Source organism: Thalassophryne amazonica, chromosome 12 (assembly GCF_902500255.1).
Source record: "Thalassophryne amazonica chromosome 12, fThaAma1.1, whole genome shotgun sequence".
Taxonomy (NCBI): Eukaryota; Metazoa; Chordata; class Actinopteri; order Batrachoidiformes; family Batrachoididae; genus Thalassophryne; species Thalassophryne amazonica.
Window position 1 is genome coordinate 44,504,370 of NC_047114.1, and position 11,033 is coordinate 44,515,402.

The 11,033-nt window shown below is 43.3% G+C and overlaps 1 long non-coding RNA gene across 1 annotated transcript in view; it reads left to right on the forward strand.

The window, feature by feature from the left end:
* The first annotated feature begins 218 nt into the window (after nt 1-218).
* LOC117521602 overlaps nt 219-11,033 on the forward strand; it is a 29,509-nt gene continuing 18,694 nt past the window's right edge. The window contains exon 1 of the long non-coding RNA XR_004563992.1: nt 219-229. This is a non-coding gene — a long non-coding RNA (uncharacterized LOC117521602). The remainder of the gene's footprint in view (nt 230-11,033) is intronic.

The following is an 11,033-nucleotide window of genomic DNA, read 5'->3' on the forward strand; positions in this document are numbered from 1 at the left end:
CTTGTATAATGGTATAAATGTAGTGGCTGCCCTCTGCGTGCGGAATTCCTCCGCTCCTCTTTCCATGACAAAAACTCCTGTAACAGTGGAATGTGCCGTTCATTTCCAAACTGGACGCTGTGTTTTATCCGGGACGTCCTCTGACTAGCACAGGAATTGCAGAAGACGTGGACATCAGCACTTTTTCGGCACATTGAGACAGACATGCGGAGGAATTCCGCCCGTCGCGGTGGAGCCGCATGGCGCAAAGCAACGCCGTGATGAAGCCTCACAGGACATGTTCTGGCATGTCCAGGCTCATCCACAATTTCTCGGTTAGTCACACGACTGAAAACCCACCGACAGCCATCTGAAAGCCATCTCAAAGCCGTCCTGTGAGACCAACACGGAGGTGGTTTTGTGCCGCACCATGAGCGGCACGGTGGCGCATCCGTCCGCTTCTCTTTCCATGAAAAAAACTCCTGTAACAGTGGAATGTGCCGAAAAAGTGCTGATGTCCACGCCTTTTTCCTTTTTTTGTGGAAGTCAGACGATGTCCCGGATCAACAAAGCCTTCACGTTGGAAATGATCTGGTTGATTCAGCCTGTTGATCGGCGTTGTGGGCCGTCCTTAAAGCGGCAGTAACACTCCTTAATCTGTGTAATCCCCACAAAATCGTCCCTGAAAGCCATATTAATTTTCCAAAGGTGTCCACCTGGAGGTCTCTCACAGTTTCTGGAAAAAAATTGATGCAGCAAAGCTCCAAATTGTTCAGACATTTATTCGCAATAAAAAAAACGACAAGAGGGGTGGACCAGTGCTCACACAAAGCCTGCTCACAGGCGAATGACACAACCGACAGGCGTGAAAAAACTCACGCATGCGCACGAAGGTTCAAGCTTGGCTGATGCAATCACACGTGATTCAAATCCATATGGTTTCTGCAAAAAATAAAAAGGTCCGATACTTTTTGGACAGACCTCGTATATATTACTCTGGAACAAAGAGGACAAACGGTGTTTTAAAGGACAATAAGCAGGACATTAAAGAGCAAACTTCGCTTTCGCCCAGAATGACATCAACAGGAAGCGATCGTGGCTCACAGCGATGCCTATTAAAAATAATGGAGAAACAACCTGAGCTTCTCCCACATTTATATTAAACAAACACAATAACAATGTCTAAAAACCCAGATAACATATTCACAACAGTTTTAGGCACAATATACAGAGTTTTATGTTGCAGTGTTGATGTTGTTGTCCATGTACAGCGGTTAAAGTGCAGCCTTATCAGACTGTCCCAATGCAATTCTCAATGTTTTTGACATCTCGCAGAGCGGCGACCTCTCTGAGATATTGCGGGATTTGAAACCTCAATAGGGCGAATTGACACAGTAAATTGTTCAAGCTTAAAGCAACGTCAGTATTGTGGAGTGATCATCTAGATGAAAAAGACAAACTTCATTGATGTGTATGACTGCCAGCAGTAAATTATGGTACTCACTCTAATCTCTGTGCTTGTTCTGTTAGACCTCAGTGCTGCTTTTGATACTGTTGACCATAAAATTTTATTACAGAGATTAGAGCATGCCATAGGTATTAAAGGCACTGCGCTGCGGTGGTTTGAATCATATTTGTCTAATAGATTACAATTTGTTCATGTAAATGGGGAATCTTCTTCACAGACTAAAGTTAATTATGAAGTTCCACAAGGTTCTGTGCTAGGACCAATTTTATTTACTTTATACATGCTTCCCTTAGGCAGTATTATTAGACGGTATTGCTTAAATTTTCATTGTTACGCAGATGATACCCAGCTTTATCTATCCATGAAGCCAGAGGACACACACCAATTAGCTAAACTGCAGGATTGTCTTACAGACATAAAGACATGGATGACCTCTAATTTCCTGCTTTTAAACTCAGATAAAACTGAAGTTATTGTACTTGGCCCCACAAATCTTAGAAACATGGTGTCTAACCAGATCCTTACTCTGGATGGCATTACCCTGACCTCTAGTAATACTGTGAGAAATCTTGGAGTCATTTTTGATCAGGATATGTCATTCAAAGCGCATATTAAACAAATATGTAGGACTGCTTTTTTGCATTTACGCAATATCTCTAAAATTAGAAAGGTCTTGTCTCAGAGTGATGCTGAAAAACTAATTCATGCATTTATTTCCTCTAGGCTGGACTATTGTAATTCATTATTATCAGGTTGTCCTAAAAGTTCCCTAAAAAGCCTTCAGTTAATTCAAAATGCTGCAGCTAGAGTACTAACGGGGACTAGAAGGAGAGAGCATATCTCACCCATATTGGCCTCTCTTCATCGGCTTCCTGTAATTCTAGAATAGAATTTAAAATTCTTCTTCTTACTTATAAGGTTTTGAATAATCAGGTCCCATCTTATCTTAGGGACCTCGTAGTACCATATCACCCCAATAGAGCGCTTCGCTCTCAGACTGCAGGCTTACTTGTAGTTCCTAGGGTTTGTAAGAGTAGAATGGGAGGCAGAGCCTTCAGCTTTCAGGCTCCTCTCCTGTGGAACCAGCTCCCAATTCAGATCAGGGAGACAGACACCCTCTCTACTTTAAGATTAAGCTTAAAACTTTCTTTTTTGCTAAAGCTTATAGTTAGGGCTGGATCAGGTGACCCTGAACCATCCCTTAGTTATGCTGCTATAGACTTAGACTGCTGGGGGGTTCCCATGATGCACTGTTTCTTTCTCTTTTTGCTCTGTATGCACCACTCTGCATTTAATCATTAGTGATCGATCTCTGCTCCCCTCCACAGCATGTCTTTTTCCTGGTTCTCTCCCTCAGCCCCAACCAGTCCCAGCAGAAGACTGCCCCTCCCTGAGCCTGGTTCTGCTGGAGGTTTCTTCCTGTTAAAAGGGAGTTTTTCCTTCCCACTGTAGCCACGTGCTTGCTCACAGGGGGTCGTTTTGACCGTTGGGGTTTTACATAATTATTGTATGGCCTTGCCTTACAATATAAAGCGCCTTGGGGAAACTGTTTGTTGTGATTTGGCGCTATATAAAAAAAAAATTGATTGATTGATTGATAACTGACATAACTGCGGTGTGATGAGGTGTAGGCTTTGATTCCTCCATAAGCAGGACATGATTCATTTGACCACACCTGATCATCTGATCTTTGGATGATATTCAGAGAGCCCTAAGATATGAAACACCTGCTCCTATGGACACTGGTGACTGTACCACAATCGTCAGTAGGGATGTGCTATAGCCCATTGTCAGCAAGATGCCAGTCAAAATTCTCCACATGGTCAAAATATATCATCCATTGATTTAAATTATACAGTATAGTTAATTAGCGTGTTGCCTGTAGGGGATCCACTGGTTCTAGATTGGGTAGTGTTTATTAAATAGGTAGCTGACATTTTTCAAGGGTGGTAATAAATTATGCAAAATTTCTATAATGATATAATTTTAACTGAAAGTGCAGGAAATTAAAATGAGAAAGTTTTGTGAATAATTGTATTTATTATTTGGCACATTTAGTTGATGCTAAATGTTATGCTGGTAAAGTTGTTCAGAGCTTGTGTGGTTACCAGGGACTGGTTAATGGTGATATCAAAGTCCATTGTTCACTGTTGTTACCTAATATCCCTAATTTCTCCAAAAATATTTGTCCTATGAACTTTCTGTTTTCATGTTGTTCATCCTTGACCCAAAATAAATAAACATACCAAACAGCAAATCTCAGCTCTCCCCGGTTTCTCCATAATCAAAGTTACACACACGCACGCACGTACACAGAGGACACTTTGCTTTTAACATATAGATGGTGTTTCATTTGTGCTGCATGTGGGCAGGTCAAGCACAACGATGGTGTTGATGATACGCTAGGATGGTACAGTGTGATGCTGCCATGTCAGAAAGGCATCAAAATGATGAAGGGTTTTTCAGAACGACAAAATAATGTGTGTCAGTGTGCGCTCTTCTCTTGTAGTGGAGATGAGGAGGGCAGACGCAGCGTGCAGGTCATCTGTGCTTTGCAGAGATGTCCGGGAAGGGGGTGGGGTACTATATACATGAAGAGACCACAATTTGTGCTCCAAAAGTTACTTTCTGTACACTAGATGTGATTTATTTGCATGAGTTGATTAATTAACTCCTACTTTTGAACAGTAAAACAGCTGGACCAGACGGGGTGCTGGGACAGGTGCTAAAAGACTGTGCAGATGAGGTAGTAGAGGTCTTCACCACCATCTACAACATGTCCAGATCATGGGTCCCAGTCTGCTTCAAAGCAGCAACAATTGTTCCTGTTACTAAACAGTCAAATGTCACATGTCTAAATGACTACAGACCTGTGGCTCTCACCCCTATACCAGCCAAATGTCTAGAGAGGCTGGTTATCAAGCATATCAAGAAAGCAGTACCACGGACACTCGACCCATACCAATTTGCATACAGGGAAAACAAGTCAATAGAAGACGCTGTAGTCATTGTAATCCACACACTACTAGAACACCTAGAGCGGAAAAACAGCTATGCTAGGCTGCTCTTTGTTGACTTCAGTTCAGCTTTTAACACAATCCAGCCAAACAAACTCCTCTCCAAACTACACCATCTTGGACTGAACACCATATTGTGCAACTGGGTTTTGGACTTTCTAACAAACCACTCACAGCATGTTAGAGTTGGCAAGCACACTTCATCTACCCTTCTCATCAACACCGGGGCACCCCAAGGTTGTGTGCTTAGCCCATTACTTTACACAATCTTTACACATGACTGCTGCACCACTCTCCCGACTAATCTCATCGGCAAATTTGCAGACGATACCACAGTGCTTGGGCTCATCAAGAACAATGATGAGTCTGCATACAGAAGTGAGGTACAACATCTGGCATCATGGGGTGAGAACCACAACTTTGCCCTTAACATCAAAAAGACAAAGGAAATGACTGTGGATTTCTGCAAGTCAGGCCGATCCATCCCTGCTCCACTCTCAATTGGGAGTGAGGCATTGGAGAGAGTCACACAATTCAGGTTCTTGGGTGTGACTGTGTCAGAGGACCTGACCTGGAACACGAACACCACCTCAGCTGTGGGAAAGTCCCAACAACGCCTCTTCTACTTGCGGAAACTTAAGAGTGTTCAAATCCCTCAGCAGCTCATGGTAAACTTCTACCATTGTGCAAGTGGCAGCATATTGACTTACGGATTCTTACTGTGGTATTCCAGTTGCACTAAGGCTGAGCTGCAGGCCCTCCAGGGGGTGGTGAAAACAGCAGGGAGAATCATCGGGACCAGTCTCCCAGAGATCAGCATCATTTACACCACCCGCTGTCTGAGGCGGGTACACAACACGGACCCGGCGCCACGAAGGGGCGTTTGGGGGCGATGCCCCCTCACGTCATCAACCTCGCCCCCTCGGATGTGAGAGTTATCAAAAATAGAAATAAAAAAAGAAAGAAAAAGAAATACTGGAAAATATAGCGCCTCGAAGTTTCGCTGATTTTTTTAGTCTAATTTTGCATGATTTTTTTTTTTTTTTTTACAGCGCATTGTGCTCTGCGTCCTCATCAAGCAGGCCGGTGTTCTGTCGAGATGACGGGACACCTGTTGCAGCACCGCGAAGGGAGAGTACGCACATTGTGTTCTGCGTGTCTGTTTATAAGAATCTTCTCGCCCAGAAGAAAAAAGAGTGCCAACAACTACCCGTAACTGTGTTCTTCACTTGGAAAAAGACACCTGCAGCGAGGTGTGAGTGGAAAATGGCGCGACAGTGGCACGGCGCCATGACGAAGAGGCGCGATCAGAGGAACTGTGAAATACTGGTCAGTCACTATTAATAATTTCTTATGTGTCCAACCTTGTAGGTTGATCGTTAAAATTAAATTCATTAGTTCTAAAAGCCATCATAATTATTTATAGGAAAACGTTCTTTTTTTATTTCTCAAACAAATGTTTGGGACTGAAAACAGGTTGGTCTTATTTTTCTACTAAGGTTTGAACTTTGAGTGTTTACACACGAGAGAAAAGTGAGAAAATGATCATGCCTGTTTGAGAAAAATGTTTAAAGTGTGTAGTGAGGGGTTTTACAGCCTTAAAACGTCTATAATAATTGTAAAAAATAACGCTGACTACTTCGCGGATTTCGCCTATTGCGAGCTATTTTTAGAACGTAACTCCCGCGATAAACGAGGGACCACTGTATATCTACATGAAAGGTTTATCTTTGACCCGTTGTGTGACTGTCATGCCCAATTGCGCTGTGTTTGTGCTTGTGATGGAGGGCTGTATGTGGGGTTAATCTACTGTCTCGTGTCATTTCTCAGATCAGTTGTTGGTTTGGTTTTGTGGTACGCAGGAGATCACTTGACCGAGGGTCTATACGTTCAAATAATAATAAAAAAAAATACTGTCATCACTCTTTACTCTTACTCAGTCAGTCTCTTACAACGGTGTAGCCTAAATACACGAGCTTTTTAGGAGCGCACCCAATTCATTACGCACGCTCAGAGGCAGGTACCTTCCTGTGCGCACTTTTTTTTGGGGGGGGCAACCCTGCCCCCTGTGATAAACTCATCGCCCCGTTAATATTTTTTTTCTGGCGCCGGGCCTGACACAACATCTTGTGTGAACACCATCATCCTGCACATAACTTCTTCCACCTGCTGCCCTCCGGGAGGAGATACAGGCCAATCCGTGCCAGAACCACCATACTGGCCAACAGCCTCTACCCTCAGGCGGTGAGGCTATTAAATGAATCACCCCCTCCTCTTGGCCCCTCATCCATCTTCACACACCAGATTCCACCACAACAATTGCTGTGAACTAGGTCTTGCATTGCTGCAGCTCTCAGATGGCATTCCACTCACCTCCTCCAAATATGGTTCAAACAGAAGATGGCAGTTGAAGCTGGCACTTCTGCACTTTAATGCAAAACTTTTATACTGCTGCTGTGTTCCCCTGGGCATTAATGTCATATGCACTATTTGCACTTTCTAAGTATACTTCTACACTCAACAAAAATATAAACGCAACACTTTTGGTTTTGCTCCCATTTTGTATGAGATGAACTCAAAGATCTAAAACTTTTTCCACATACACAATATCACCATTTCCCTCAAATATTGTTCACAAACCAGTCTAAATCTGTGATAGTGAGCACTTCTCCTTTGCTGAGATAATCCATCCCACCTCACAGGTGTGCCATATCAAGATGCTGATTAGACACCATGATTAGTGCACAGGTGTGCCTTAGACTGCCCACAATAAAAGGCCACTCTGAAAGGTGCAGTTTTGTTTTATTGGGGGGGATACCAGTCAGTATCTGGTGTGACCACCATTTGCCTCATGCAGTGCAACACATCTCCTTCGCATAGAGTTGATCAGGTTGTCAATTGTGGCCTGTGGAATGTTGGTCCACTCCTCTTCAATGGCTGTGCGAAGTTGCTGGATATTGGCAGGAACTGGTACACGCTGTCGTATACGCCGGTCCAGAGCATCCCAAACATGCTCAATGGGTGACATGTCCGGTGAGTATGCCGGCCATGCAAGAACTGGGACATTTTCAGCTTCCAAGAATTGTGTACAGATCCTTGCAACATGGGGCCGTGCATTATCCTGCTGCAACATGAGGTGATGTTCTTGGATGTATGGCACAACAATGGGCCTCAGGATCTCGTCACGGTATCTCTGTGCATTCAAAATGCCATCAATAAAATGCACCTGTGTTCTTCGTCCATAACAGACGCCTGCCCATACCATAACCCCAGCACCACCATGGGCCACTCGATCCACAACATTGACATCAGAAAACCGCTCACCCACACAACGCCACACACGCTGTCTGCCATCTGCCCTGGACAGTGTGAACCGGGATTCATCCGTGAAGAGAACACCTCTCCAACGTGCCAAACGCCAACGAATGTGAGCATTTGCCCACTCAAGTCGGTTACGACGACGAACTGGAGTCAGGTCCTGGGCTGGTGTGGTTACACGTGGTCCGCAGTTGTGAGGCTGGTTGGATGTACTGCCAAATTCTCTGAAACGCCTTTGGAGACGGCTTATGGTAGAGAAATGAACATTCAATACACGAGCAACAGCTCTGGTTGACATTCCTGCTGTCAGCATGCCAATTGCACGCTCCCTCAAATCTTGCGACATCTGTGGCATTGTGCTGTGTGATAAAACTGCACCTTTCAGAGTGGCCTTTTATTGTGGGCAGTCTAAGGCACACCTGTGCACTAATCATGGTGTCTAATCAGCATCTTGATATGGCACACCTGTGAGGTGGGATGGATTATCTCAGCAAAGGAAAAGTGCTCACTATCACAGATTTAGACTGGTTTGTGAACAATATTTGAGGGAAATGGTGATATTGTGTATGTGGAAAAAGTTTTAGATCTTTGAGTTCATCTCATACAAAATTGGAGCAAAACCAAAAGTGTTGCGTTTATATTTTTGTTGAGTGTATGTCAGTAATACGTTGCTCTAAATGATATCTCGTTATTTATAAATGTGTTATTATTACAATGACAAATAAAGTACTGATTGATTGATTGATTGATTGATTGATTGATCTGTGCGCTCTGCTGGGTTGAGCTAAACTAAGAGTGACAGAGTGAGGTCATTATTGTGTTTGTCTGGATAATCACACAAAATCTTTATTACTTTTTACACTCGAGCCATTTTTCAGTCCCGCTCTAGTTGTGTCCAGCCAGTCTGTGCTTTCATTGTGTAATCATTAGTTTTATTACTTGGTGGTTTTCTTCTTATCATTTGTTTATTTACTTTTCCACCTGTGAGTTCCGTTCTTGTTTAATCATAGCATATATTTACTGGTTGTTCCCTTTTCAGTTCTTATAGTAGTTTCTTTGTGCAATTCTTTTGATGTTAGTATTTTGTTCCGTTTTTGATTGATCTTTGGTTGTTACGTCATGTCACGCTCTTGCACTTGCTATTGTGTCTTGGTATCTTTTCATCACATCACTCTGGTTCTGTCTGCTTTGTGTTTTCCCTACCTCACTATCTTGCACCTCCTCTGCCCTCATCCTCATCTTTCTGCCACGCCCCCTTTCTAGATCCTTGTCACACACATGCATTTCATTATCCATTATCCAGTCACTTATTTAAGCTCTTTCATTTCACTCCTTCCTTGCTTGTTGGTTGTATTTGTTCACTCACCAGCTCTCTGTCACAGTCCTGTTTTGCCAAGCCGTGTTTTGATCCTGCTCTGTTTTCCGGACCTCGCCTTTTGCTTCAGCCCTGGTAACCCTGTTAGCCCATACTACAGAACCCTGCTTGTTTTTGGACAACGTTTTTTGCCTTGCACCTGTCGGATACCTTTGGCCCGTGGACTGCTTACCTGTGAACCAAATCTCAGCCTGTAATAAAGATTCACACACACACACACACACACACACACACTGATGTCCTGTGGAGAGCTTCATGTGCACTTTGAAAGTCTGGTCCTTTCAAGTCACTTTTTTCTTTCTTTCTTTTGGCTGCTTCACTTGAAGATTTTAAACAACGGAGCATCCATGATCTCTTTACGCAAATTATTTGGAGAAGTCCAGTGGATTTTGGCCACAGGAGAGTGTGAGAAATGCTGCTGTTTTCATATTGATCATTTATGTCATTATTGCCAAAATACCAGGATATATTGTGATATAATTGTAGGTCTTTTTTATCATCCATCCCTTATCCAGAGGATTTTTTTTTTTTATTAAGGTCTGGTTGCAGAAGAACTCCCACATATCATTTGGATCACCAGTGAAGTCCATGTCTGCAAGTCCTCCAGTCAAATTGTACAAAGATTCCTGAGAAACAGTCTGATCTTGAATTCTGCACAGATTTCATCTTGGGTTCTGAGCAGACAGCAGTCAACTGGATCCTTGGGGAAGCCACAACATGTCTGTGGTCAGAATTCACAAACTGGGCACTTCTACGAGGTCTTTCAATAAAGTATAGGTCTTTTTTATTTTGTTCAAAAACTATATGGATTTCATTCATATGTTTTTACGTAAGACATGCCTGAACCCTCGTGTGCATGCGTGAGTTTTTCCACGCCTGTCGGTGACGTCATTCGGCTGTGAGCACTGCTTGTGGGAGGAGTCGTCCAGCCCCTCGTCGGAATTCCTTTGTCTGAGAAGTTGCTGAGAGACTGGCGCTTTGTTTGATCAAAATTTTTTCTAAACCTGTGAGGCACATCGAAGTGGACACGGTTCGAAAAAATTAAGCTGGTTTTCCGTGAAAATTTTAACGGCTGATGAGAGATTTTGAGGTGATACTGTCGCTTTAAGGACTTCCCACGGAGCGAGACGTCGCGCAGCGGCCCCAGGCGCCGTTGTCAGCCTGTTTCAAGCTGAAAACCTCCACATTTCAGGCTCTATTGATCCAGGACATCGTGTGAGAACAGAGAAGTTTCAGAAGAAGTCGGTTTCAGCATTTTATCCGGATATTCCACTGTTTAAAGGAGATTTTTTAATGAACTTCTCAGACAGAGGAATTCCGACGAGGGGCTGGACGACATGCCCAGCTGTTAAACAATTTCTCGGATACTCACTCGACTGAAAGCCATCGAAAACCGCCTGAATCTTACGAATGGTTATCAAGACGGAGGTGTTTTTCTGCAACAACATACCACGTGTCACTGAAAGTGGCCACACCCCTAATTATGCATAATTTGATGGCGTAAAACTTCATAAACAAAGAGGTTAGAAAAAATTTCCACCCGTTACAATTGTCACAGAGGAGGAAACTAGCTATGGAACCCAAAACCATATTTGTACTACACTGTAAATATGTTTATTTATGCTCAAAATTTGGACATTTTAACATGGGCTTCTATGAGAATCTTCTCACTTTTGGATAGAGCCTCAAGTGGGCCAGTCAAGGAACTGCAACTTTTTCTTCTTCTGGGTATGCCCCATGGAAGCTTACTGGGCGGACCACATGTTTGTTTTATAGCTCTCTATATGCCTGAAGACCAAACACAACAAAGGCTTTCTTGGAGGTGTACAGCTTGTTTTCTGACTTGCAGTGTGAAAATTGGACGATTTATGACTTC